General features: G+C 48.6%; 1 long non-coding RNA gene and 1 other non-coding gene across 4 annotated transcripts in view; one reads left to right on the forward strand and one right to left on the reverse strand.

The window, feature by feature from the left end:
* Positions 1–19,570, forward strand: part of LOC146832866 (uncharacterized) — a 31,179-nt gene extending 11,609 nt beyond the window's left edge. The window contains exons 2-5 of one of the 3 annotated variants that reach the window (XR_014960464.1): positions 16,233–16,436; positions 16,551–16,577; positions 17,262–17,284; positions 19,188–19,570. This is a non-coding gene — a long non-coding RNA (uncharacterized LOC146832866). Of the gene's footprint in view, positions 1–16,232; positions 16,437–16,460; positions 16,578–17,261; positions 17,285–19,187 lie in introns of those variants that run through there. The other 2 variants (XR_014960463.1, XR_014960465.1) reach the window with 2 other exon arrangements.
* TRNAW-CCA (transfer RNA tryptophan (anticodon CCA)) lies at positions 15,879–15,950 on the reverse strand. Its single transcript has one exon. It is a non-coding gene; the product is annotated as a tRNA-Trp (tRNA).
* Positions 19,571–27,817: the final 8,247 nt, after the last annotated feature.

The following is a 27,817-nucleotide window of genomic DNA, read 5'->3' on the forward strand; positions in this document are numbered from 1 at the left end:
GGGGAGAAACATGTGATGATGAAGCGGGATAGAGGGTGGGGGGAGCCCAGACTTTCCCCTGCAGAATCTGGACATAGTCTTCCATCACAGGCATTTATTCATCCTCACACCATGGAGCCATAGAATCTCCCTCCCTCCACCTCTCTTCTTTCCTCTTCTATTATTTTCTCACTTCTTTCTCTTTAAGTCTCTAGATGTTGGGTCTACACCCATCCCTAGTGTTATTCCTCCACAGGCTTGCAGACTGGAGGGGACACACCCCTGATCTTTATGTTCTGGCAGTACTTGGCACTTCTACAAGCTGTGGGCCTCCGAAAAACGGCCCCAGGCAGCGTGGGGGTTACCCTGGACAAGACTTAATGATACGTTATGTCTCACTCACCTGATCTTGTCCGTGGCAGCTCACGGCTTTGATATGTGCTCCAGTTCTTATAGCCTCAATACTGTGCACTAATAATTTAGAATCTGTATTTCTCTTGCCAAGTTCTGCCTTTAACACTTGTGGCCTGATATTTGTGAATGCTATTTCTCTTGTTGGTGTATAAACTCAATGAAAGAGATTTAAACAAAAATAAGTGTCTGGTGGGGGGTATGGTTGTAAGAATAACAGCGCGGTTTGGCACCATGGGATATCTGGGTTGAACTATCTCACTGAGGTCTTGAACCATTCATCAGGTTTTGAGGGGTTATTACTTTTGTTTGCGTACCAGGAAAATCAGTGAATTACATACACTTCCCTTTGTTTCTACCAGGACTCCCTCCTTACCCATTTGCTGATATTATTTCCTATAAGTTCATCTCTCCCTCCTGTGAAATATGATACTGTGGAAATTGCAGTAAAAACAATTCTTCAGCACAACATAAACAGGTTCAGCAGTCAATATTCTTCCCACATCAGCTCTGTTTAAAGCCCAAACATTGAATGTAACAGTATTCCATACATTGTCAGGTAAACAATTCAAAATATCAGATTCAACTTCAGTATGATGTACACATATTTGAGATATACATGGATTGTCATCACTATATTTAAAGAAAACACCATCCAGTGTACATTTTATAACAGAATTCATCTTATTCAATAGATCAAGACCCAATAAATTAAAGGTATTTTTGTCAGAAACGCCAAAGAAATGTTTGTCCGTCATTGGACCAATGGTAAACGTCACAGGTTGAATGATTGGGCTTGTAATGGCAACATTTAAAATCCCCATGGAGGTGTTTGTCGTTCCCGAGAGGGGTAAGTGGGGGACAGTATTGGCTGATATTGTGGAGTAAGTGGCACCATTGTCTATGAGAAATGTAACATTATGCATTATGACCATGAAGCTTTCCTTGTACATAAGAACCCTTCTGGTCAACTGACAGTGCAGGCACCACTAGTCCTATTTCTCCTCTGGGGCCCCCCTATGTTATGTTATGTTATGTTAGCAATTTGTTAAAGCGCAAAACAGCTGCCCCAGCAACGGAGCGTCCCGGCGCTGACCTAAACAGAACGTGAGGGGAGGGGGAAACCACAGAGGAGTTAGATGACAGAGAAAAGGTGGGTTTTTAGTTCCTTTCGAAAGGTAGTTAGGTTGGTCAGGGTGCGGATATGCAGAGGCAGGGAGTTCCAAAGTTTAGCCCCTAAAACTTTGAAAGAGCGGCCGCCCATTCTGCAGAGTTTGGTTCGCGGGACCGTCACCAGGTGCTGTCCCAGCGATCGCAGGGTGCGCTGGGGAGTGTAGGGTGCTAGAAGCGGGCGTAGGAGTTCAGGGCCGTCTGAATTAAGAATTTTAAATGCAGTGGTGAGAATTTTGAATTGAATTCGGGATTCAATTGGCAGCCAGTGTAATTTCCGGATGGTGGCTCTGGCAGAGCACCTGCGCGGAAGGCCAACCACAGCCCTAGCGGCCGAGTTCTGAACTCGTTGCAACCGTGCTAGTTCTGTTTTATTCGCCCCTAAGAATAGAACATTGGCATAGTCCAGCCGGGCAAGGATAACGGATTGGATGATAAGTTGACGAGTTCTGCAGTCGAAGAAACCGAGTATCGGACTGAGACTCCTCAGTAGACCCACACAAGCAGCTGCCACTTTCTTTGTGTGGGACTGGAAATTGAGTGAGGAGTCCAGCCAGACGCCTAGGTTCTTCACAACATTTTTTGGCACGGGAGTGGGGCCAAGCAGAGAAGGCCACCAATGATCGCTCCAGTGGCCGGGGTTCTTACCGAGGAGAAGCACCTCAGTTTTCCCTGCATTCAGTTGAAGGCAGTTGCGCGTCATCCACTGCGCAACTGCCGCTAAGCCATCCCTGAATTTAGCAGCTGAAGTTGAAGGGCCTTCATAGTAATCACATCATTGGTATCTTTACCCATCTTTTAGAGTGAGGTTTGCTGCTGTCGCTGAACAAAATGATTTCTTTTTTATTGGACCCAACGGAGTCCTATTTCTCCTCTGGGGCCCCCCTATGCTTCATAGTAATCACATCATTGGTATCTTTACCCATCTTTTAGTGTGAGGTTTGCTGCTGTCGCTGAACAAAATGATTTCTTTTTATTGGACCCAACGGAGGTCCAGGATGGGAGGCGGGGAAGGAATTGGGTTGATGTTGTGTGGGAGGGTTCATGCTTGGTTAGAAATTGTTAAGGATTTTGGGACATTCATTCTTCTAATGATTATTATGTCCCCTGAAGCCTCCACCTCTCGGTCCTTGCACGCTTCCATGGAATCCCCTGTCTCATCCACTATTGTTGGTATTAAACTGCTGTAACTGTTGGATCATCAATTTAGTTTTAGTAACTTTTACCAGAAGTTGTATCTGTCTCGGGAGCTATCAGTTGACTGGGTATATCTGTAGACGTCCCTCCCCCAGACAGTGAGTTTTCAGTGACCCCCTGACCTGTAGTAGGTTCCAGTTTTTGTATCTTCAATCTATCTTTATTTTATTGTCTTTTATTCTCCTATATTTCTTGTTCCGATTTGTCCGCCTGATCCTTCCATTCCCATATTCTTGGATACAATTTTTCTAGCCACTGTTTAGCATCTTCCCTATCCCATTCTCCTTGACTTAGCTCCTCATAGTCATTTGATAATTCAGTGTCGCCAGGGTCTACTCATTGCTCCTTATTAATGGATGTTGTTGGGCAAGTAGACGTGAAACAGCAAAAGTTGGTCTTCTGTGGAACAAATGAATATCTCTTTGGCCAGTGAGCTTCTTAATTGTTCACTGATCTAGTCTTCTCTTATAAATTATGATTCGAAACTTATTCCCCCTAGCTCATCCCCAAACTACTGGGCCAAAATATACTCTACAACAAAAAACAAGACAAACATCTTTTCACGATATACATTCACAATACTCATTGGAATATTTTTAAAACATATATATATATATATATATATATATATATATATATATATATAATCTACTGGCGGTCGCCAGTAGATAGTTATAGTTAGGACCGTGTTTCCATAGGAAATCTGAAAATTCTATTTTGAATAACTTTGGCGCCGGTTGACGAATCCTCGCGAAATTTTCAAAACAAATGGGGCGCTCCGCTCAGCTCCTACCCTGAAAGTCTCGGGGTGATTCGTCAAGCGGGGGCCGAGAAAAAAGGGGGTCCCAAAACACGTTTTCCCCATGCATTTTTCCATAGGACCTTTAGTCGAAGGTACAGCCCGAACGGCTGAACAGAATTACTTGAAATTTGGCAGAGAGGTAGTCCTCAGGTCAGGGAAGTGCCTTTTGCAGGTCTGGTGTCAATCTGTTCAGTATTTCCTGAGAAAATAGCATTTAAAAGCATATAAATATCTATACGCGCGCACGGTGCGCGCACTGTGCGCGCACGTTTGCGCACGGGACCGTGCGCGAGTGAAATTCTCATTGGTTGTTAGATGTTGGTAAACATTCGAATCGGTCGAAATCAGGAAGTGTCGACCGCCATTTTGTCTCTCGCACTGAAAAGGAAAGGGGGAAGAAAGGTGAAAAACGTGAAAAGGGGGCACGGAAGAGAGGTCCTGACCCCCTAGCCTTTGTCAGGGGGTCACAGAAGGACCCCCAAGGGGAAAAAAAACATTTTATTTTTTTTGAAAAAAATCGCGGGGTGTGCGAAGCGCACCTTGCGCGCACGGTGCGCGCACGGTGCAAAACCTTGAAAAAAAAAAAAAATTATAAATACATAACTTAGCATTTAAAAAAACGTACAAATTCACTTAAAAAACCATAGGTTTCACACACGTTATAGTTAGGAATTATCATTTAAATAACCTTGCAAATTCACGCGACCGCCACTCTATCACAAGGATGATGTCATCAGTGATGTCATGAGTGATGCCACTGACCATGTCATGAGTGATGTAATATGTGACGTCATGAGCAGTGGATTGCGGGCGCGCGAGTTATAGTTATCTGAACTAACTATAACGGGGGAATTTCATTGGTTTTTTACGAGTGAAATATCCACCTAACTATAACCTGTGTGAAACCTATGGCTTTTTAAGTGAATATATATATATATATATATATATATATATATATATATATATATATATATATATATATATCCCAAAAAAAGTCTCTCGTTACTGGAGCCCTCAACCCTTCAGGGTGGCCTCTTAACAATGGGCACGGAGCAGCCCATCAATCTCCAACATGAAAACACACAAAAGAGGCCCATTGCTGGTGAAACATCGACGTTTATTTTCCGTCAGGCACAGCAGGTTCCTTCCTGTCCCTAACGTTTCGGCATCAAGCCTTGCTCACAGGTAGAAGGACAAAATACAAATGCTGATTGCAGTCTGCTGTGCGCTTTTTAAAATCAAGTTGCCCACGTGACTGAGTAAACAATACAAGTTCCAGAGTGCATTTTATTTTTTTTGAAAAAAATCGCGGGGTGTGCGAAGCGCACCTTGCGCGCACGGTGCGCGCACGGTGCAAAACCTTGAAAAAAAAAAAAAATTATAATTACATAACTTAGCATTTAAAAAAACGTACAAATTCACTTAAAAAACCATAGGTTTCACACACGTTATAGTTAGGAATTATCATTTAAATAACCTTGCAAATTCACGCGACCGCCACTCTATCACAAGGATGATGTCATCAGTGATGTCATGAGTGATGCCACTGACCATGTCATGAGTGATGTAATATGTGACGTCATGAGCAGTGGATTGCGGGCGCGCGAGTTATAGTTATCTGAACTAACTATAACGGGGGAATTTCATTGGTTTTTTACGAGTGAAATATCCACCTAACTATAACCTGTGTGAAACCTATGGTTTTTTAAGTGAATATATATATATATATATATATATATATATATATATATATATATATATATATATATATATATATATGTGCATAACTTCAACATAAACAAAGGCAGATACAGTGTACCAACACGTATACTGGATATCCCTATATCAAAATGAATCCTCTTTCTTCCAAAGCAATTTTGAGTTTATAGCTGCTGTTTTTAGGTCTCGCCTGGCTATCGCGTAAGCTATCGCGTAAGCGATCGCCCAGCGAGACTCTAGTAAGGGGCTCCCAAAAGTGCTCCCAAAAGCGGATTGCATGGCGAGGACGCGCACAATCACGTGCATCATGCCGCCATGCAATCCACTTTTGGGGAAGCGCTTCAGGCCACTGGCGCGTGCACTGGCGACGGGCGTGCGGTTACGTGCACAATGACGAGCAGAGACGCCATATGTCTTTCCTCTCTCGTCATGGTGCGCGCACATCGCACACCACTCACCAGCCAGCCTGCTTTCACTTTTGCTGACGCTGCTAAGTCCACTCGGCCGCCTTTGATGTCGCCCACATGTGGTTGTTCTGAACAGCCTTTATGACCCGAGAACTGTCTGGAAAAACTTACCCAACCTTGCGACTGGTGTAGATTAGAAAATTTCACGTGAGTTTGCTGATTCGGCCAGATATATTTGGGTGAGGTCTACAGCACCACACCTGCCCTACTCCTTCTTATTTTGCTTCTACCCCCATACCATGTATATTCACCACCAATTGTGAGTCCGTCCCTTTGTAACAATTGACACTAACCTCTATCCCGTAATGTTGCATCTTGTAAAACTGTATGTCTTATAATAAAACCTGTTATTTATTTTTAAAGCACTCTAATAACTTTTGGTAATTTTCGCGCTATATAAAAATGCATAAATATCGCATTCCTCTCTCTCGCCCCACAGACATTTCAGCACCACTTTATGCTTCATTAAATTACCTGCACCACTAAGGGCGTCACACCACCAACCACATCACTGATGGTGGCATCATATGCCGCCAGGGAACACGCTGTTAGCATGTGTCAAGATATGTTGTTGATCTCATCTATATCCCCCTCATGCCAACTGTCACTCTGGCTACCCCAGTGCATTCTGGCAATTGCAGTCTCTGTCAAGAACAGGTCAAGCTCATGACATATCAGAACTCCTTACTGCTTGATGGGGCAGGTGGTCATTGGGCGCACTGGAGCCGCTGGACCGTTCTTAACATGGAGTGTTCAAACCAGGGCTGGTGTTACTGCCCGTCTGGCTGCATCTAGGGCTCCCGGTGACATGTACCGGGGGTGACAAGGAGGGAGGGCGGGGACTTCACTGGCTGGTGTCGTGCGCCGAAGGTCACACTGCGCAAGGACTCACTCTTCAGCCAGAGCACGGAGAGTAGATAGAAAGTACTGAAATCTGCACCCTGTAATCCACTCCCCCCTCACCATTCAATCATAATCAGGACTCCCGAGCCTCCCGGCGACATGTACCAGCAGTGACAAGGACGGACGGCGGGGACTTCACTGGCTGGTGCCATGCGCCGCAGGTCACACTGTGCGCAAGGACTCACTCTGCAGCCAGAGCACGGAAGGTAATTACAAAGTACTTTGTCCTCCCTCCCCCCAATACAATCATAATTATGGCTCCAGGGCCTTAAGGTGACATGTACCGGGGGTGACAGGAAGGGCGGGGACTTCACTGGCTGGGTGCCATACGCCAAAGGTCACACTGCGCAAAGACTCACTCTGCAGCCACATCACAGAGGGTAGTTACAAAGTACTGAAATCTGCACAAGGATCCAGCTTTGCACTGCCCTTTATTTATTTCCGTTTATCGCGCATTCATGTAGCACTAACTAGGGAGAGGTTGTGGCCTTAGGGCCACAGCTTATTTTTTAGGTCTCGCCTGGCTATCGCGTATGCGATCGCCAGGCGAGACTTATGTAGGGGCTTCAGAAAATGCTCCCAAAGGCGGATCGGGTGGCGGTTACACGCACAACCACGCGCATTCCATTTGCCACCAGCTACTTCCTGCGCATGCGCCGCCTCACGCATTCAGAGAGATTTAGTAAGGGGCACAAGACCTTAGGAATGCGGTTTATGGCAGGTGCATGTGAGGCATTCAAGCGTGAAGCTGGCATCTGGCATCTGGCATCCGACTTAAAAGCAGCAGGCTGCTTTCGCCAGCGCAAGCTCGGCCTCACTTCCTGCATCCCCTCTTACAACAATTAACTTTTGTTATAACTCACACTCCATATGCTCGTTCCCTCCCACCCTTCCTTTGATGTCCGCTTTTCTTGTTGTTTACAAACCACGCCACACACTGCTGCACACCACACACTGCTGCACGCCACACACTGCTGCATGCCACACACTGCTGCACGCCGCACACTACCGCATGCCACACACTGCTGTGCACACTGCTGCATTACACACTGATGCATTACCCACTGATGCACGCCGCACACTTCTGCACGCCGCACACTGCTGCACGCCTCACACTGCTACACGAAACACTGCTGCATGCCTCACACTGCTGCATGCCTCACACTGCTGCACACCACACACTGCTAAACGCCTCACACTGCTGCACGCCTCAGACTGCTGCACGCCTCACACTGCTGCATGCCGCACACTGCTGCATGCCTCACACTGCTTCACGCCGCACACTGCTGCACGCCACACACTGCTGCATGAAACACTGCTGCACGCCTCACGCTGCTACACGCCTCACACTGCTGCACGGCACACACTGCTGCACGCCACACACTGCTGCACGCCACACACTGCTGCACGCCTCACACTGCTGCATGCCGCACACTGCTGCACGCCTCACACTGCTGCACACCTCACAATGCTGCACGCCTCACACTGCTGCATGCCTCACACTGCAGCACGCCACACACTGCTGCACGCCACACACTGCTGCATGCCTCACACTGCTGCACGCCTCACACTGCTGCACGCCTCACACTGCTGCATGCCGCACACTGCTGCACGCCGCACACTGCTACACGAAACACTGCTGCACGCCTCACACTGCTGCACGCCTCACACTGCTGCATGCCACACACTGCTGCACACCACACACTGCTGCACGCCTCAAACTGCTGCATGCCTCACACTGCTGCATGCCTCACACTGCTGCATGCCTCACACTGCTGCACGCCTCACACTGCTGCACGCCACACACTGCTGCACGCCACACACTGCTGCACGCTACACACTACTGCACGCCTCACACTGCTGCACGCTGCACACTGCTGCACGCCTCACACTGCTGCACGCCGCACACTGCTACACGAAACACTGCTGCACGCCTCACACTGCTGCACGCCACACACTGCTGCACGCCTCACACTGCTGCACGCCTCACACTGCTGCACGCCACACACTGCTGCACGCCTCACACTGCTGCATGCCCCACACTGCTGCATGCCTCACACTGCTGCATGCCTCACACTGCTGCACGCCGCACACTGCTGCACACCTCACACTGCTGCACGCCTCACACTGCTGCACGCCGCACACTGCTGCATGCCACACACTGCTGCACGCCTCACACTGCTACATGAAACACTGCTGCACGCCTCACACTCCTGCACGCCACACACTGCTGCACGCCACACACTGCTACACGCCACACACTGCTGCACGCCACACACTGCTGCATGCCGCATACTGCTGCACGAAACACTGCTGCACGCCTCACACTGCTGCAGGCCACTCACTGCTGCACGCCTCACACTGCTGCACGCCTCACACTGCTGCATGCCTCACACTGCTGCACGCCGCACACAGCTGCACGCCGCACACTGCTGCACGCCGCACACTGCTACACGAAACACTGCTACACGCCTCACACTGCTGCACGCCTCACACTGCTGCACGCCACACACTGCTGCACGCGACAAACTGCTGCACGCCACACACTGCTGCACGCCTCACACTGCTGCACGCCGCACACTGCTGCACGCCTCACACTGCTAAATGAAACGCTGCTGCACACCTCACACTGCTGCACGCCACACACTGCTGCACGCCACACACTGCTGCATGCCTCACACTGCTGCATGCCTCACACTGCTGCACGCCTCACACTGCTGCACGCCGCACACTGCTGCACGCCGTACACTGCTACACGAAACACTGCTGCACGCCTCACACTGCTGCACGCCTCACACTGCTGCACGCCACACACTGCTGCACGCCACACACTGCTGCACGCCACACACTGATGCATGCCTCACACTGCTGCACGCCTCACACTGCTGCATGCCTCACACTGCTGCACGCCGCACACTGCTGCATGCCTCACACTGCTGCACGCCGCACACTGCTGCACACCGCACACTGCTGCATGCCTCACACTGCTGCACGCCTCACACTGCTGCACGCCTCTCACTGCTGCACGCCGCACACTGCTGCACGCCTCACACTGCTACACGAAACACTGCTGCACGCCTCACACTGCTGCACGCCTCACACTGCTGCACGCCACACACTGCTGCATGCCACACACTGCTGCATGCCACACACTGCTGCATGCCTCACACTGCTGCACGCCTCACACTGCTGCACACCTCACACTGCTGCACGCCGAACACTGCTGCATGCCGCACACTGCTGCACGAAACACTGCTGCACGCCTCACACTGCTGCACGCCTCACACTGCTGCATGCCTCACACTGCTGCACGCCACACACTGCTGCACGCCACAAACTGCTGCATGCCACACACTGCTCCATGCCACACACTGCTGCATGCCTCACACTGCTACACGCTGCACACTGCTGCACGCCGCACACTGCTGCACGCCGCACACTGCTACACGAAACACTGCTGCACGCCACACACTGCTGCACGCCACACACTGCTGCACGCCTCACACTGCTGCACGCCTCACACTGCTGCATGACGCACACTGCTACACGCCACACACTGCTGCACGCCTCACACTGCTGCACGCCTCACACTGCTGCACGCCGCACACTGCTGCACGCCGCACACTGCTGCACGCCTAACACTGCTACACGAAACACTGCTGCACGCCTCACACTGCTGCATGCCTCACACTGCTGCACGCCACACACTGCTGCACACCACACACTGCTGCATGCCACACACTGCTGCACGCCTCACACTGCTGCATGCCTCACACTGCTTCACGCCTCACACTACTGCACGCCTCACACTGCTGCACGCCTCACACTGCTGCACACCACACACTGCTGCACGTCACACACTGCTGCACGTCACACACTGCTGCACGCCTCACACTGCTACACGCCGCACACTGCTGCATGCCGCACACTGCTGCACGCCGCACACTGCTGCACGCCACACACTGCTGCACGCAACACACTGCTGCATGCCGCTGCACGCCACACACTGCTGCACGCCGCACACTGCTGCACGCCGCACACTGCTGCACGCCGCACAGTGCTGCACGAAACACTGCTGCACGCCACACACTGCTGCACGCCACACACTGCTGCACGCCGCACACTGCTGCACGCCGCACACTGCTGCACGCCGCACAATGCTACACGAAACACTGCTGCACGCCACACACTGCTGCATGGCATACACTGCTGCACGCCGCACACTGCTGCACGCCACACACTGATGCACACTGCTGCATTACTCACTACTGCATGCTGCACGCAGAACACTGCTGCACGCCGCACACTGCTGCACGAAACACTGCTGCACGCCAAACACTGCTGCACGCCACACACTGCTGCACGCCGCACACTGCTGCACGCCGCACAATGCTACACGAAACACTGCTGCACACCGCACACTGCTGCATGCCTCACACTGCTGCACGCCTCACACTGCTGCACGCCTCTCACTGCTGCACGCCGCACACTGCTGCACGCCTCACACTGCTACACGAAACACTGCTGCACGCCTCACACTGCTGCACGCCTCACACTGCTGCACGCCACACACTGCTGCATGCCACACACTGCTGCATGCCACACACTGCTGCATGCCTCACACTGCTGCACGCCTCACACTGCTGCACACCTCACACTGCTGCACGCCGAACACTGCTGCATGCCGCACACTGCTGCACGAAACACTGCTGCACGCCTCACACTGCTGCACGCCTCACACTGCTGCATGCCTCACACTGCTGCACGCCACACACTGCTGCACGCCACAAACTGCTGCATGCCACACACTGCTCCATGCCACACACTGCTGCATGCCTCACACTGCTACACGCTGCACACTGCTGCACGCCGCACACTGCTGCACGCCGCACACTGCTACACGAAACACTGCTGCACGCCACACACTGCTGCACGCCACACACTGCTGCACGCCTCACACTGCTGCACGCCTCACACTGCTGCATGACGCACACTGCTACACGCCACACACTGCTGCACGCCTCACACTGCTGCACGCCTCACACTGCTGCACGCCGCACACTGCTGCACGCCGCACACTGCTGCACGCCTAACACTGCTACACGAAACACTGCTGCACGCCTCACACTGCTGCATGCCTCACACTGCTGCACGCCACACACTGCTGCACACCACACACTGCTGCATGCCACACACTGCTGCACGCCTCACACTGCTGCATGCCTCACACTGCTTCACGCCTCACACTACTGCACGCCTCACACTGCTGCACGCCTCACACTGCTGCACACCACACACTGCTGCACGTCACACACTGCTGCACGTCACACACTGCTGCACGCCTCACACTGCTACACGCCGCACACTGCTGCATGCCGCACACTGCTGCACGCCGCACACTGCTGCACGCCACACACTGCTGCACGCAACACACTGCTGCATGCCGCTGCACGCCACACACTGCTGCACGCCGCACACTGCTGCACGCCGCACACTGCTGCACGCCGCACACTGCTGCACGCCGCACAGTGCTGCACGAAACACTGCTGCACGCCACACACTGCTGCACGCCACACACTGCTGCACGCCGCACACTGCTGCACGCCGCACACTGCTGCACGCCGCACAATGCTACACGAAACACTGCTGCACGCATGGCATACACTGCTGCACGCCGCACACTGCTGCACGCCACACACTGATGCACACTGCTGCATTACTCACTACTGCATGCTGCACGCAGAACACTGCTGCACGCCGCACACTGCTGCACGAAACACTGCTGCACGCCAAACACTGCTGCACGCCACACACTGCTGCACGCCGCACACTGCTGCACGCCGCACAATGCTACACGAAACACTGCTGCACGCCACACACTGCTGCATGGCATACACTGCTGCACGCCGCACACTGCTGCATGCCACACACTGCTGCACACTGCTGCATTACTCACTGCTGCATGCTGCACGCAGCACACTGCTGCACGCCGCACACTGCTGCACGCCGCTGCACGCCACACAGTGCTGCATGCCTCACAGTGCTACACGAAACACTGCTGCACACCACACACTGCTGCACGCCGCCCACTGCTGCACGCCACACACTGCTGCACGCCACACACTGCTGCACGCCGCACACTGCTGCACGCCTCACACTACTGCACGCCTCACACTGCTGTATGCCACACACTGCTGCATGCCGCACACTGCTGCACGCCGCACACTGCTGCACGCCGCACACTGCTTTTATGCGAGTTTATGCTACTGACATTGTAAATGACAATGCCTTTTATTTGTTTTAAAACCCAAACATAAATAAAAGGCATTGTAATTTTACAATGCCAATAGCTCAAACTCTTATAAATGCGAGACCTATTGCATTGCAAATGCTTGTTAATATTGTTGGCAGTCCATATTCAAGGTTGTCTTTTGTAGCGACACCAATGAGGAAATGTCTTATCCTCAAAATTGTTCTTGGGTGTCTTTCTTAACAAGAAAACACAAGTTGTATTTATATTGAACTCCTCTTAGATGAATAAAAGGTCAACGGATTTCGGCTCTTGTATTTGGGCCTCTTTAGGACACTGGAAACTTGAGTGATGCTACACACATTTGTTGGGAATTGTAAGCCTGAATGATTACAAATCTGGAAGAAGACAAACATACTTTTGGACTGTTTCATTCACGAGAATGAGTGTACACTTGATGTACATGACAGTCTGATAGTGCTCCGGTGTCAGCGTTGAAGTGCAGCCTGGATGTGATAACTTCGAATAAAAGAATCACGCAGAACAAGATACCAGTTTCCTGATCTCCGTACTTGATGTCGATTGCTAAAGTGCGATCAAGTTATTATACCACCTTATTTGCTTGCCTGGACTGACGGATAATAATACCGATTAGGGTGACCAACCGTCAGTAAATTTCACGGACCGTCTGTCATTTCATTGCCAAGTCCATTGTCTGTTATAATTCTTTTTAGGTCTCGCCTGACCCAGCGCATGCGCTGGTCTGGCGAGACTTATTGAGAGGGCTCCAAAAAGTGCTACCAGGCCAGCCTAGAGCTACAGTGCATGTGCGCAGGCGCGCCCGCCGCGCTTTACCCCGATTACTTTCACTTTCGCGGCCGCTTTGATGTTTGATCTGGATCGCGAGCACTTTCACTTTCGCGGCCGCAGGGCCGCTTTTCATAGCCAATAGGTCTCGCTTTTGGGACCTTATACGTATATAGTTATGCAACGGTTGCATGGCTAAACACTTATAAGGTCCCATAGGCGAGACCTATTGGCTATGCCAATGCTTGTTACGGACGCCTTTTGTCCACAATTCTGGGGTTTCCACGAATCTGCAAAGCCCTCCTGTGAGAAGCCTCAGGAGTTTTACAGCACTCACTGTTGGGGGCCAGCTCACAGTCCTTTGAAGTGAAGAGGCTTCAACAGCTCCTCCCAGTGCTTGCAGACTCTCAATTAGCCCCATTGTCATTCTGTCTGTGGCCAATTCTCTCATACACAATGACAATGGGCCATGCTGCAGTTACAGTATGTGGTGTGTTGGTTCCTGCATTCTGCTTTTGAAAACAGCTTATAACTATGGTGGAATGCATAAGCTTTCGGATACACACGTTTTAGAAGTGTTCTTGCTAGCCATTAAGAAGGGAGGAGGGAGGGAGGAGCAGCTGGGAGGCGGGAGGGGAAAGCGAATGGGGGCGCTAGGGGGGCAGGGATGCAGCGGTGGGAAGGCTGAGAGCGGCTCAGGGTGAGCCAGCAAAGGGAGCGCACAAGGGGTGAAAATGGCACAAAAGGCACAAATGAAAAACTATCGCAATAGCATCACAGTAAAAGCAAGGCACAAATACACGAGTCTAGGAACGCTTACCAGCAGCCCACTAGACACCAGGGATGAGGCGCAGGCGGGTGCCTGCGGGTGGGGGAGGGCCTCGAACGCGCGAACAGCAGCGTGGGCAGGGGTCAGGGACACGGGCACAGCTAGGTGGTGCTGCGCGCGTGGGGGAGCGAGCTCCTGACCAAAGGCAGGTCAGAGGTCACTCACCAGCGACGCGCAGCGACCGCCATTAAGAAGGGAGGAGGGAGGGAGGGAGGAGCTGCTGGGAGGCGGGAGGGGAAAGCAAATGCTCTTTCCCTCACACAAGACCTGTCTACTATGGGTCCTACCCATCACTCACTGCTTTACCAGCCCCTAAATTCAGGATTTGTAAAGCATGGCAGATCACCCATGATGGTCTCAAAGCACTGAATTGTAGGTACAGAGAGACTGAGTGATTTTTTTTGCCCAGAATCACAGGATGTTGGTCCCAACAAGACTCGAGCCTGGGTCCCACCGGCTCCGAAGTCGGCAACTCAGGCTGTTACGCTACAACCAGTTATCACCAGCTGAACAGACATGGAATACCTGAAGTGATCTGACACAAAGCTGGCCACTCGGAGGACTGCACTCTAGTCTAGCACTGCAGGTCCCAATTAAATGCATTCCATGCATGCTGATTTACATCTCACAATGGCACTCGGATATGTGATGCTAGGAACAAAGTCCAACTGAACAGATATTCCCGGCCACTTCTCCCACCAAACATACCTGCTCAGGACCATGAACTGCAGACAAAATAACAGACTGGACAACCCAGTGCAGTAACCATATAAATAAATTATGATCATATGAAATATCACAAAAAGACCTGCACAGTCACTCAAAGCTGTGCGCATACCTAAACACCATGAAATGCACGATTGCCTCAACCTAAAATAAACTAATTTTGACATGTACTTATGTTGGTTGTCTATTTACTTACTTATATACTATTGCACGACCTCCTCTGATGTTTCTGTAAAAGTACCCTTTGTCCTGCATTTTGACCTTCTGTCCTGAATTTTTACACTCACCATCCTGAATTTGCACCCATTCCATTTGGTCACCCTAATACCGAATCCTCCACCGAACACTGTGAAGTGACATCAAACCCACATTGCTGTGCCCTACAAAATGCCTTAAAAGTCCTGGCCCTTTGTGAATCTGAAAACATGTACCTATTGTTTTCTTTGAGAAAGGTAGGAACCCGGTTGTGCGCGTAGATGTTATTGCCAATTTGTCCGAGGTAAAAATATTTTTCGGGAATAAATGTAAAAACGTAACTACTTCATATCTTCTTACGTTTCATTCAAAGATAGGTTATATACCTGAATGAGAGCATATTTCAAAAAAATATTTTCAAAATGACCCCGACGTGATTCGAACACGCAGCCTTCTGATCTGGAGTCAGACGCGCTACCGTTGCGCCACGAGGTCTTCGCCTAATATGAGGGACCACCACATTCTATAAACTACATTTAGGGGAAAGGGTTTTCAGTACTAAAGATGATATGTTTTCATCGTTGTACAAAAACAAAATAGGATACCTCCAGGTACAAATTAAATGTACTGAATGCTCTACATCGAAGATAATAAGCGTATATATTTTCCTCTGGTATGTGTGTTAAAACGATGCACAATTTAGTCACATTTCAGATATTCTATCGTGTGAATGGCATTGGTGCCTTGTACACACTGAAGTTTTTCTTTGTCAATTAGACCCGGGCTGCGTTCCAGATCAAACACTATTTGGCACAGGCTGCAATGTTGAAGGTGATACAAAATGGATGCCGACCGAAAAACCACAACTCCCATATTTCCCACGCACATCCAGATTTCGGAAGTGATGTAAGGAACCGCCTCCCTATATATATGGCAGTCCGGCACTGTGACGTTCTCTTGTCATTGGCGCCATCTTAGAAGGTAGGTGTTGAGCTCGGTCACTGTCAAGCGGCCCTTGCGGTATCCGTTTTCTATCCGCAGCATCCCGGTGCCATCCACCCCGTAAGTTAACTGTTTGTTCTTGTCTCTTCACAGGCTGAGCCTCCGGAGATGAGAGCCAAGGTAAGCGGTGCCCTTTTGGGGAATGCTTGTATGTGGACGGTTTGTTACCGGAGTAACGATTGCACTTTCTCGAGGGGGCTCTTGGGCTGGATGGCCGAGCGACATGGTGCTGCTGCTCGCGGATAATGCGCGCTGTTTAGGAGGGAGGGAACGGGTAGTAACCAGTCCGGGCCAGCAGCTATTTTACCTTGAATACTACAATTACCGAAATATTAAGGTCTGTGCCCACGTTATGTGGTTCTGTAATACAGTGACCACTATCGACCATACAGAGTAATCGTTTTTAGTATCTCTTGAGAAATGGCGGTCTGATATCTAGCAGTTGAATCTCGAGAAACAAACTGATCTGTTTCGGATCAATGTTTGAACGTTTTGCCTCGTTACACCCCCCTGGCGGCATGTTTCTCTGATGTTAATTGCCAGTGAGGCTACGCATTATTTACTTGTTTTGGGGGTTGGTTCCTTTCTTGACTATGTGACTATGTGCGAGGGCAATGCGGTGAAATGTTAAATTTAGGCTCACGCCGCCTTGATGCGGTGGACGCATGTGCGATAAGGAGAAATCTAAGTTGTGTCGGGGAGACCTACCTCTTGTGCGACGTATCTATCGCTGCATATTTTTCAACTGTACTATTGTATTTGTGTATATTTTCTAACCAAAGCGTCTTGTTTGGCTTTTTTCAGTGGAGGAAGAAGCGTATGCGCAGGTAAGCCTGTTTGCTTTTAGAGACTTGCTTTTGTTATGTATTGGAGTCTCTCGCGCCCTTATGGAAGTAGTTTCCCTCTGTTACACAGCTTCTTATGGTATATGCTTATGTTCGCATCTGCTTTCACTAATTTTCCAACCATCTCCGTTTTACCTGACTCCTACTTGTACAAATCCCATGCATAGACAAGGTCCAGCTGTCATGCCTTCTACATCGCTATTAAAGACGTCTTACAACATAGAGCCATCTACTTATTCGAATTCTACAGGAAGTTGTAGACCAGCCTTTTGAGTGGTCCCGCCAGGCACTAGGTGTGCCTAGACTTGGAGCCAAGTGTACCTTTTTGATACTGAACTCAACAAATCTGCATGACTCAATTAAAACACATGGATGTTTCATATGCCATAAATGTTCAGTGCCGCCAACTGATTAGTTGCTGCAGCTGACCAATGCGAATTGCTGATGCTCTTAAACCCTGCGACCCCCAAAGTAAGGGCACACCACGTGTTGCACTGCAGGTACATCCTTCCAAGCTTTTGTGTGCTGTACGTTGACAGTACTAGTGAGTGCAGTTTGAGGTGTTAGTAACATTGGCATTGCATTGAGAGGTCACACTAATTTTGATCTAGTATTGCAGGCTGGCTTAATATGGTCATTTCTTAATAAATCAGTCAGTACCACTGCTATTTAAGAATCGAGCTGATGTTTGGTTTTATTTGTGCTGTGCTTTTTGTCCAGTCTGTTGGCCGGTACTACCGAGGCAGTTTAGAAGTGCTTTCCCGTTTGAGATTGTTATACCAAACATGCTCTTTTTCTGCTACATCCCACTGGCCCAAGCGAAATGCATTATGGTGCGGTCTTTCCCTGTGTTTTTGTTGCAAAAATGTTTGTTGGCGTTTTGAGCCTTCTGTATCTGGGTGGTGTTGATGCTGTATTGCACTTACATTTATATGGTGCGTCATACAAGGACCACGAATTGTGCAGAAAGGTAAGGCACACTGACCTAATGACACTCTTAATTCATATTTTAAGCAACACTGGGCATAGGTTTCACCTCAGTAACAGTTTAATATCCCTTTATGTGACTGACGAGTTATCCTTTAAGGTCCTTCCACCGCAGGGTGGTTTGAGGGCCCATGGCAGTGGTTCTAAACTGGGGTGAGCAAAAGAATTATGGATTTAAGCCAGATCTCTTGACTGGGGGTGAATGTTTTGATTTGTTATGCGTTCAATCCATTATTTTTTTTTGGGTTGTTCAAATCCTATTGTACCTCATTAAAGCCAGATACCCCTAGCCTTACGTTTTAAACCAGTACATTAGTAGCCACTATTGGCTCAGGGCATCTACTTACCTTTTGATGCACGTTTAAATGAGCACCTATCACTACTGTAAGACACGGGTTGTATTTGCAAATGGTAATGTGCAGTCTGATCAGCAGATGGCGATTAGTGGTTGCTTCACCATGGCTGCTGCCTACAAACTGCGCTACTAAGCCATCTGCATGATGGGAAGGCTCAAAGCCAATAACCTTCACCCTTTTATTCCGAATCAGCAGAGCTAAACATTTGGGGCTTATTTACAATCTGCTATCGCCACAGGAAAGTCCTATTGGTATCCTGTGGCAATATGGGCTTTGCCTTATTTACTAGGTTGTGGTAAGCAACTCAGCGTGGCATAAGGCCACCTTGTATAGGCACTCTCTTTCACGCTATACTTGGTTCCGACATTGATCGTTGGTCACAGGCCGCAAACCTGGCTTAGCTCACAATCTAAGCAGTAAACTACTGCAGATTCTGCTTCAAGTTTTATGTTAATTTTTATTCTTTGATTGGTGTGAGTAGCCGTTTCTGGATAGTTAATCTTTTTACAATGGCACTGAAACATTTTTGTTTTTCATTCTAGGCTGAAGCGTAAAAGGCGAAAGATGAGGCAGAGGTCCAAGTAAGCTTCTTCGGCTACGGGGGTGCAAACCTGAGCATAGAGCTTCTGAATGGAGACTATGAAGCGTCTGCCGGATGTCACCTGCCACACTCCTGGCCCAGAACAGCTGGAGCTACTTATAGCTGGACTGATAAATATGGCTTACTGCAGAAGAACTACAACATCGTGTCAACCTTTGTCTCTGAAGCGTTCGCCCGTGTCCTGGAAAGACTTTCAGTTGGCTTCAAGCTGCGGTTACCTTGACAGGATACTATGATTGTTTTGAGATTTCGGAAGTTCTGGACTTGTTCAGTTTTGCTTCCCTGTGTAGCAATTATAATAAAGATGTTTTTCTTCATCTTTAACCATCATTCTTGATACACTTTACTGTCAGTTGAAACACTTTTGCTGCTGCTTTCGGTATGTAGTACCACGTGTTTCGGTGAGTTTCTCATAAACGGAGCATCACACTGACCACATGCCTGTACTACTAGCGTTTCTGATTGTGGTGTGGATTTACGAATGCTTCTCAGCTGGTTCACGTTGCATAGTGGGCGTTTCTTCATGTGCTTGGCACCAACTGCTGACCTCGATAGTTTGTTAACTCAGTGGTGTATCTTGGGCAAGTGCGACGTGTGTATCAAATCTGTAGGGGAGTATTTAGGTTTGCTGTCTGGTTGTGAACACTGCTGGGTGCGGTGATATTCACGTTTTCCAAATTGAAATAGGTTTATTTTGGCGAGTTCGATTGCCTTCAGGCATTTGTTTTTTTTTGTCCATCTTTCCTTCAAGCGGAAAGTACCTGGCGAGGCTTGAAAGGTAGCTTTTAATGAAGTCATGGATAACGAGTCTACCAGAATTTTCGTCCTCGAATAGCACTAATAAATGCCTAACTTGATACAGCAATTGTAAAAAACATAATAAACGCGATTAACTTATTTTGCAAAGTGGGTTATCAACGACGGTAGTATGGCTTACCGAAGTAGCAATGCAGATAAAAGTATTAAACTGGCACGTTGACTATATGGGGGGGGGGGCGCTAAGCCTAAATACATTCTTCCCTAAAACGCATGCAATAGCTTTAACTGTTTTCGCCGATAGAGAGTGGCTTTAACTTTGAAGGTTTTTCTGTTTGCTGCAGTTTCCTACTTTTGAAGTGTAACGGTGATCTGATATCGTTTAGTTATTCCTCATTTCTATCGCTCTTCTAGCATCTCCGCTTCCACTGCTTGGGTTTCGAGATGTCGACTCGTGTACCTGTACCCTTCTCTATCACTTTGCATGCCCCAACGACTGCCCCACGCCTTTACTAAATGTTGCTTTCGCGTTCATTTTTTTTAGGTGTCCCCTGCTGACCCTTGTTCCTGTAGCTTCTGTTCCCACACCGCTCATTTAAAAAGAGAATCGCTTGCGGGCTGCAGCTGGCTCGTGCCTTTTCCCCAAGACTTGCGGCACATTTGTTTCCCTTTATAGACTAGTACACAATGGTTGCAGATAATTTTGAAGCACGACGTTTAACGCGATTACCACCATAGTGGAGGTAATGGCTGTCCAAGCTACATATAGATCTCGCTTGGCTGTGGATGACCTGGTGACCTTGCAGCCATGTTCTCTGCGTCCAAGAGATCTCGTTTCAGCACTAAGATGCTTATGATGGGTTCTGCCAACGCCAGGAATCTTCTACCAATCCTGAATTCCAAATCTTTTAGAAATGTTCCCACCTGGATGCTCTCAATCGCCTTAGTCTTGACTTCTCCTTTCTAACAAGCTCTAACATCTGTTTTAAGGACAAACTCTCAGGACTAAGTCCTCTTGTCTCCAAACCAGGTAGATTGGACAAGATCATGATCTTAGAGGCTCCATGTTTCAGTGTATCCTATGCTACTTCATTATTTTAGTGTCTGGTATTGTGTAGGATGTGCATTAGCCTACTGCACAATTATTTTGGAGCTCAGCTTCTGTGCCTGCTTGTCCTTGATTCCCATTAGTAGAAAGCCTTTGTTATGAATTAAAAGGAGGTCGGAAGTAGTTTCGCCAATCTCTACACTTGGTTAGGAATTACGAAAACTAGCAGTAGCATAGCCAATATGTCTCGCCTTTGGGACCTTTATAAGTGTTCAACCATGCAACAGTCTATGTTGTTGCACCAAGGATATTGTGCTGCATAACTAAATACTTAAGGTCTCAAAAGCGAGACTTATTGTATGTATGTGCGGTCTTATATAGCGCTCAAATTACCCTTGGGCATCTTGGCGCTTGCATTGGAAACCCGTCCTGGTTTTTCCCTGAGAACCCGTACTGGGCATCCCCAAGGTGAAAGCCAGGCATCCCGCCGCGGGGGGCCGTTGTGGAGATTAGGCAAGCTTGTTGCCCAGAGCTGCATAGTGTGAACTCGTGCTTAGAGTAGGCACCGAAGCGAGAATTATCGAGTCTGTGGACAATTGGGCTCCAGACCCTGCAATGCTTGTTATTGGTTGCCTGTATAGCTTTGATTTAATCTTTTGCCCTCTCTCCCTGGGTGGCACGGCCTTATTACTTGTGCCTTGCCACTGCTTACATGACCAGCTTTTTAGTTTGAGCCAGCGCATGCGCTGCTTGCTCGGCTTGTAGTAAAGGGGTAAAAAAAGTGCTACCATGGCCGGCCTAGAGCTTCAGTGCATGTGCGCTCTGCACTTCAATTCTCCCCACCACAGATCTCGGTCACTCTGCTGTCCGAAGTGCATCGCGATCACTTAAGCCCGGCGTCAGCTCTTGCTTTATTAGTATATTTCCCTAATTCAAAGTGGTTTATGGGCGATTTATGTGCCCGTCATTTCCAGGCTACTGTTTATTTGCGTTCATGGGTGCCCACCTGCGGGTGTGTGAACTGACTGCTTTACGTTCGTTTTATTCCTGCTGTTGAGGAAGGGATCGCTACAGACAGCTGCTTACTTCCCCTGGGCATCGACTGGTAAGCCTTATTAACACCAACCATTACAAATACATGTTCCCACTGGATCTGACGTCGCCCTCGCGCATACTCTAGCATGGACAGTGTATCAACATGTTAATGCTTCAAGCTAGCCTTGGCCGTCGTAGCAATGCAGTCTTGAGCTGCCTTTCACAAACTAAGATGGGAGCTTGCCAGCATTTTTTGGGCGTTTACATCCATTGCACACACTGCTTGTGGCCTTTGAACTTCAATTACAGCGTCATACGCATGAAGTAGTTATGCTTTTTACGTATGCTAAATTGTGGACAACATCTAGGCATGTTAACGAGTTGCAGTGTTCCCCTTAAGCCTAAATCCACCCACGTAACAGTAAAGCTGTGCCTTGAAACTCTCCATAGGTAGCGCTTTGTTCTGAAATATGGGGAAAATAAAGACTTACCAAAGTGACTTGCCTTTTGTGGCTTAAATAGAACTCTTCTCTGGAATGAGGGAATAGCAGAATTTACACTTGGTGCTTTTTTTCTCGCTCCTCCCCCTCCATTTTCTTTGTGGAGATTTTGGGAGAGAAGAATTTTACCAAATGTAGATGTGCCCCATGGCTCTCGAATCTCACGCCTGCACTAGACGCCAGCGTTTACTTGTGACCATTAGACTGTCTAAAGACAGTGCTGACTTGCCTAATCGCAGCATTACCAACCTAAAGCAAGGAAGGTTGTTAGACGAGTGCTTTCCTATTTGTCTTTTGTGCAAGTTCTGTATGTGATGGATATTCGTGGACAAGGGTTGGGCCTTGCTTACTGGTTTCTATGAGTTCCAAAAGAGATTCTGGCACTGGGAGCCAAGAACACTTCTGTTCTGAGATTGTCCTATGAACTCTACTTTAAAATGCATGGTTTTCTTACAACAGCGGTTCGGGTGGGGGTCTCATGATTGGCGAGCTTGGCAGTAAACTTCACTGGTGGTGGTTCCCATATGAAAATATGAATTTTTGTTTGATGCTCCTGGCTACCATGAGGAAGCTGCTTGTTTGTGCACAAATCTTCCCATTAATAGCCTGGCTGTGCGTCTCTTCGAAAGAGAAGCTTCAATGTAAAATCTGCAAGTTGTGAATACAGGAACACAAACCATGGGCCCACTGCCTTGGACAGATGAGCCCTCGTTTTGTTATTCAAGTGGGCTGTAAAGCTTAAGTGTTTGAGAGCCTCAGGCTTTGATGCGCATTCAAGTTCACTCGTGCAATGCTAGTGATATGGGCTGTGTTGAGATGAAGCTTGTGGCACTCATTGCTGTCTTGGTTGTGGTAGCTATTAGCCTGAAAACTGGAGGTTGTGTGAATTTGCGTTACCTCAAATGCTATGATAATGCACGTGATGAGATTTCAATGGATACATTTCGCCAGGTAAAACCTGATGGAATATATCAGATAGCAAAGCAAAAACACACTTCTTTGGTAATTCCTTTCCCTCGGAGAAAGTTGCAATAGTGCAGAATTACTGGTGATTTTAGGTCTTGCCTACGCGTAGGAGGGCCTTTGCCGCCACTCTGCTCATTTTCAAGCACACACGTGCTTGTGGCGGCATCCACCTTGCTGGGGCAAGCAGCGGCGCGCATGCTAATTGGCTGTTCGCTCCCACAAGGCGGATGGTGCCAAAAGCATGAGTGTGCTTAAACAGCTGCTGCTCGTCATTTAAGTAGCCTTTGAAGCAACTTTGAATGATGTCCTTCTGAAGTCTGTGCTCTGTATCCTGTCTCACCCGAGCTGTCACGCGGGAGCTGCTCATCTGAGCCCTGCCCTGTTCGTTTGACAATAGCTTACAGACCAGTAATATTACGCGGATGCGCACTGCTTTTAAGCATAATTTAAAGGCAGTCAAAGACTTACATGGATGCCCACTGCAATACCTATCTAAGAATTAACTCTGTATGTTTTTTTTATTTTCTCTGGCAAACCGGCACTCTCTGTACTGCGCTTGCTCTGTCCTGGTTGCGCATCACTTGCAACCCCCTCCACTCGACACTTTCTGGATACAACCCCCAGCAGACTGCTCACTGTGGACAACATGGCCTCTGACTTTTCCTTCCAGCCTCTTGCACTTTCCGCCTCCAGATCACCTCTCCAGTTCCTGGCTCTTTTTCCTTCACTCCTCTCCAGCTGCCTGTCCACTCTTATCTCGCTCAGTATCCACCTCTTTCTCACTCCCCACATGCCGGTCCTCCGCTTCTCTGCCAACGCTCCTTGTCTCTGCCATCTGCTTTCTATTTTAACCCCGCGCGCTCTACCATCTTTCCTTGCTTGTATGTATCCTCTACACATTTTCTTTCTCACACTCACATCTCGACGTCTTCTGCCCATCAGTGGAAAACCTATATCTCCCCATTGTCCGCTCTCTTCCTAATTATCCCTTTCTCTCTTCTATGTCCGTCTTTTTGTAAGTCTCCCTCCAGCCCAACTGCCTCGCTACGTGTATGTATGTGTGTGTATATATATATATATATGTGTATGCACATTTCTGCTTGTTTTGCCTTTCTCCCTGCATGTCTACTTCTCCTCTCTGCCTTGCCCTGTTCACCAGTGTCTCTCCTCTGTGCAATCTCCCTGTCGAAACTCTCCCCATTCACTTCCATTCAATGTGCCTGTATCTTTCCCTCTGTTCGTCTTTTTGCCAGTTCGCACTCGGTCCGTAAACCCATTGCTATCAGCATGCACCTGTGCCTCTTTAACTTTAGCCTGTCTTTGACCTTGTAGGACTACATGCCTCTCTTCAAACCCTCCCTCCCACTCAATTTGTGCTCGTTTCTCCATTCCTGCCTATCACATCTGTGCCTGTCAATGTTCACTGTCTGCCTCCCATGAGCATGCCCTTCACTTTCTCCTCCTTGTCTCTGCTGGCTCACTCCCTCACTGTCTGACTCCAACCCCAACGTGAGGGCATCCCTCACGCCTCTCCAATCTGTCCCTACCCTTTCTGTGACTGCCATGGCCCATCACCCCTCTCCCTCCCCTACTTGCCAGGCTTTCTCTCACTATGTTGCTATGGCTCTCTGCCTGCGCCTCTTCCTTCATGCCACCCCTTTCTGTGTAGTAAGTCACCCCGCACGTAACCTTTGCTGCCCATATTTATTTTCTCTTCTGTCTTGCTTCTTATTTGCCTTTGTCTCATGGGAAACGACCAATCTTGGTCCCCACTGTCTCTCCCTCACTGTAAATGTCTCCTACCTCATACCTTCCTCTACATGCACCTACCTCTCCCATACCTCCATTCTCTGCTGGCTGCTTCTCTATCTGCAACAACCCCAGTCATCAAACTCGAGGCAACTCTCTTCCTACCTGTCTTTTGGGACCTTATAAGTATTTAGTTATGCAGTACAATACCCTTGGTGCAACACCATGAACTGTTGCATGGTTAAACACTTGTAAGGTCCCAAAGGAGACCTATTGGCTATGCCAATGCTTGTTTCTTTTGGTTAAGCAACCCATGAGTGCTTGTGTTGCAGCAGTCTCGCATGTCTCTTCCTAGCTTTACTCTTGCACTCACCTTTGCTTGTCACTGCTTCCTGTGGGGTGCTTGCGTGCTTCCTCTCCACTGCTTTTCCCTAGAGTCCTTTCCCCTCCGTATTCCTAACTAATTTGTGCACCAAGGGAGCCGTGCCAAATTATGGCTTCGGACATATAGCTTTTCAATCCCTAGCAATGCACACTGCCTGTGAGCAGGCCCACACATCCAGGCTAAAACTGCTAGTCTAAGCCGCCTCAATTTATTTTAGCCCAGACTGCTGCAGCTTCCAGTAATCTAGCTGTTAAATGGAGTTGGGTCCGGGTCCTCAATTGGTCTTGTACAAGTAATTTTGCAGGCCACCCAGAGACTTATTTGCATTAAAGGATGGGAACTATTACAGAGACTGCGGTGGGTCCCGAGTTATGGCCAGAAGGAAATATTCAGCAAATATCGTGTACTTGTACTGTATGGTATATGTATATAATGCACACCTTAATGATTGCAATTAATTTCCCACCAATTCTTATTTGCTAATGCAACATTAATTGGTTAATGCAATCACTATCTAGGCAGTCAAACTGACACCTTGTAGTTGCACTGGGGGCAAGTGATGTGTATACTGCAATGGGGTCCAAACTTGCTATTAAAGCCACTCCTAATAGGAAGTTCTAGTTTGGCATTGTATTACACAGTATTAAAATGTTGCTGCATTCAATAGGTATCTACATGTTTGATTGCTTCTCATGGTGTAGTGCCCTGCTTGCAGACTGTGCTAAGCAGGAATCCAGTGCGATCGCACGGATAGTTTTTGGCTGGACCATATATTTTTGCTGGCTTTAGAACTTCCCTCCTAGCCAGTAATTAAAGTGCGAGTGCGCTTATTTATTTAAATGGCATACCCCTAATTGATATATTTAACTTGCCTGTATGTGGTACATGGTGTACTAAGGGTCTAGAGTTGAAGGCCTCTACAGTGTAAGTGTAAATATGTCTTCACGCGTACTTACTATTGTAGCCTGGATCTTGGGGTGCGCAATATGCACTGGAATTTATCCAAAGGTATCCTCTTTCAGGATGTAGCCTTTCGGCTAGAGTGGTCGACCTGGGAACCAGGTTCGAGTCTCGGCAACGACGCTCAATCCCTATTCCTGCTGTAGGTAGGCTGGCCAGAGAAACATAAAATAAGACCTACTACCATGAATGGTACGAGGTAGAAAACAAAGCTATTCAAGTTAACTTTAGTAAGTTGCCAATTAGCTGCTTCCATAAGGCTAATTCGCGTAGTTCTGCTAGCTCCCTCTGAATAGGAGTGAAATGCCAGGCAGAGAAAGCACCCATTGAACTTAGCAGGGTGCTGCTGAGGGTCTCCCTTTATCATCGATGTCAAATCCTGCTTTACCAGTTGGAGTTCTATGGAACACTTGAAAGGAAGAGAACCGGATGCATAGGCAATTGTGTATTGCTGAAGAATCTTTTGTACGAGCAGATTTCTGTCTTGGTGTGTGGGTACAGTGGCTGCCTTAATCTGGATTTGTGTTTGAGAACACTTCCTATAGTACACTCCTCGTAATGCCCCTCGCGCCCAAGTTCATCGTGGCTGGGCTGAGGACGTTTGCTATCTAGGTGGTAGGTTTAGCCCTGGTAACTTAAACCCATTGGTTATGGTGTGCCCTGAATTCATGCCCTCTAGTTGCCAGGAATCTACTTGTGATAACTCGGGACTGGAGGAACAGACTAGAAATGGACCGAGTCTGAGCTGTTCTGTGGCTACCAGGGAGTTGAGCTCTGCTAATTTAAAGCATTTATCCTGAATAGGGTTGCTCATTCATTGAGGTAGGTAGTCACCCGGCCTTAATTACTTTTTACATGCACAAGTAAGATGTCAAGTACTTCTGCACTTGGATTTACTGAAGGTGGGGACCCAACACCATTTTAGTTGCTGGGAAAAACAGCAGTTAAATACACTGAAGCCTACATTGTAGCAATGTCCACTTCATGCTCAGACCAGGCATGAGGGTAGAATCACAGTGCATGTTTCAAAACTCATGGAGGAGGTGCAGCCATGCAGTATACCACATGGTAAATCGGGTCTTGTAATTATACAGGACTGGTGGATTGTTATTGCACAGTATTGGTAATTACTGGTATGGGGTTTGCACCTCACCAGTGTTGTACCACTCGCA

This window comes from Triturus cristatus, chromosome 4_2, assembly GCF_964204655.1.
Source record: "Triturus cristatus chromosome 4_2, aTriCri1.1, whole genome shotgun sequence".
Lineage (NCBI taxonomy): Eukaryota > Metazoa > Chordata > Amphibia > Caudata > Salamandridae > Triturus > Triturus cristatus.